The sequence below is a fragment of the Mesitornis unicolor genome, unplaced genomic scaffold (assembly GCF_000695765.1).
Source record: "Mesitornis unicolor isolate BGI_N332 unplaced genomic scaffold, ASM69576v1 scaffold51104, whole genome shotgun sequence".
Taxonomy (NCBI): domain Eukaryota; kingdom Metazoa; phylum Chordata; class Aves; order Mesitornithiformes; family Mesitornithidae; genus Mesitornis; species Mesitornis unicolor.
This window is the reverse complement of record NW_010180555.1, coordinates 13,246-15,594: the sequence shown is the minus strand read 5'-3', so window position 1 is coordinate 15,594 and position 2,349 is coordinate 13,246.

Genomic DNA, 2,349 nt, shown 5'->3' with positions numbered 1-2,349 from the left:
CCGCCTGCCCCCGCCTCGCATCGGCCCTTCCCACCCGCCCGCCGCGCACCCCGCCAACCACCACCTGCCTTTCGAAGCGCCCAATCAGACTCTGCGTAGTGCCCGAGCCGCCCAATCACAGGACGTCCCGCCTTCCGTCCCGCCTCGCTGCCGTCTGTGGCCTGAGGGCTCTTCTTGCCGCTGCCGGGTGCGCTGAGGCGGCTTCCGGTTGTGCGTGTTGGGGTCACCCTTGTCACCGCTGGCCTTACCTGGCTAGGCTTGTCTGTTGGGGACTGGAGTAAGTGCGAGGATGGTTGAGAGGGGAGGCTTTGGCTAAATTAGAGCGGGGCAGCGCTGCTTCTTTCTGTCCCTAAAGGAAAAGAGGGCTCTGAGGGAGCTGTGCCGTGTCATGCCTTGCCTGAGCTCGGGGCTGCCCTCTGGGACCCTGTGATCACTCCCCATCCTTCTTCAGGGCTCAGGGAGGGCTTCTAAAAAGGCTGTTCTGCGTGGGAACATGAGACTCTCCATTGCGACTGTTGTAAGCTCGCTTTTCCTACTGTCTGTGTGTATCCCATCAGTATTTTAAGGACTCCTGGGAGCACTGAGAAACTACAGACTGAAAACAGCGTGTGCTGGTTAAGGGGGCCTCTTCTGCCCTGACTGTCGGTAGCAGCGCAGGTGCAGCAGCCCCTTTTACCCGATAGCAGAGCTGTATCATGCTAACAGTGTTTATTTTCTGCCAAGTGCTATGGGCCTTGCTTCAGGAGGTTTTGCTGGCCTTTTCCAACAGGGCAGCATGATCCTTTTGATCCCTTTCTTTCAGAAGGGGAAAAGCAGTTTTACAGTAAGCAAGGAAATTCTGCTAGCAGTACTAGGTTTATAGTGCTGTTCTTTGCTTGATTAGGAAATGAATGAAGTAGTGCTGAAATGAAGCCTGGTCTGGTGGATGCAGCTGAAGTACAAGAACAGCTTGCAAAAAAGGAATTTGGGGACAGCACCTCATCTTCAGCTTGCTTTACTTTTATACTGGCTAGGTCTTGCCATTCTTGACTGTATATTCTCATCTTCATAGACATAGCAGGAGCAGAAAGAGATTGCTTCAGTAGTCTTTAGTGATACAATGCTATGTTGTGCAGTGTGACTTGCTGCATATTACAATAAAAATATTCCGCTAATTGTCCTGTAACTATGCTGATGTTTATTATGCTAATATGACCTTAAATAATTGCTAGGAGGTGAAAATGCCCTCTTGTGCTTTACTTGATCGTTTATTTAAGCTAGAAATAAAACTTTATAAATTATTCTATGTTCTAATTGGTGTTTAACTTGCTTTATTCATTAGGACTAACACCTTTTAAACTTGCTTTACTAAGTATAAAATCGGATGTGATGTAGTTTTATCAAATACTACTAAAAGTAGCAGGTTAGCGCTCATTCTGCTGATGTGAGGGATGTTGAATTGTTGGCAGAAAGTGGTCATGTAAAAAGGCAGTTAAAATCAGTATGAATCTTATAGATTTTTTTTTTAATTCTCTAAGTTCAGGGAAAGTAAATGCAATCTACTAATATAATATAAAACTACTTTAAAAGTAGACATAATTCTCCCCCCTTTTGCATTTCCTTAGTATTTGCAAGTCTTCATAGAGATGCGTCTGAATTTCCCTCCCCACCACCACCCTGTTCTAACATGTCATATTGGAAAAACAGTGCATAGTTTTGAAGACTGAAATTCAAGAGGTTGTCACTAATGTTTATAAGATTAGCAAAACTTGGTTTGTTAAAGTGAAGATATCTGCCTAAACTCCTTGGAAACATTGTAAAGTTAGGGGTCACTCTCAATGTGCATAATCACAACCTTAAGGATATCAGCATAGTTTATTATCCTGATCTGGAAGATGTTAACCATGGTATTAAAAGCTAGAAACAGAGTCCTAAGTTCTGCATTCCTTAGGTTTTTGAAATGGCATTTATAATCTGTGATTTCCCATTTCACTGACTGACTGATCTTCTGAGTATTCTAAGCTGTTATCACTTGTATAATCTTACAGAGAACACCCATGATTTGAGTAAACAAAGAGCTGTTTGGATTGTAAGTATTTTTCTCCAAAGCCAAACAGAATAATACTGTGTAACAGAACTTAAAACCAAAATGTCTGGTCTTACTCCAATTAGACGGTGAAATGAAGTGCAAAAGTAAATGTTACACATGGTGAGTGACAGAGTGGCTTTAGAGAAATGCACAGATCTGTTCACCCTTCCCTCTTCTGTTAGTACATGTTCTCCTTTGCATGGTCATGCTGCCGCCTTGCGGGTATTATTTGAGTGTTTGCAGCAAATGTGTGTGTTCTGTAGCATTGTAGGAAGCTCTGT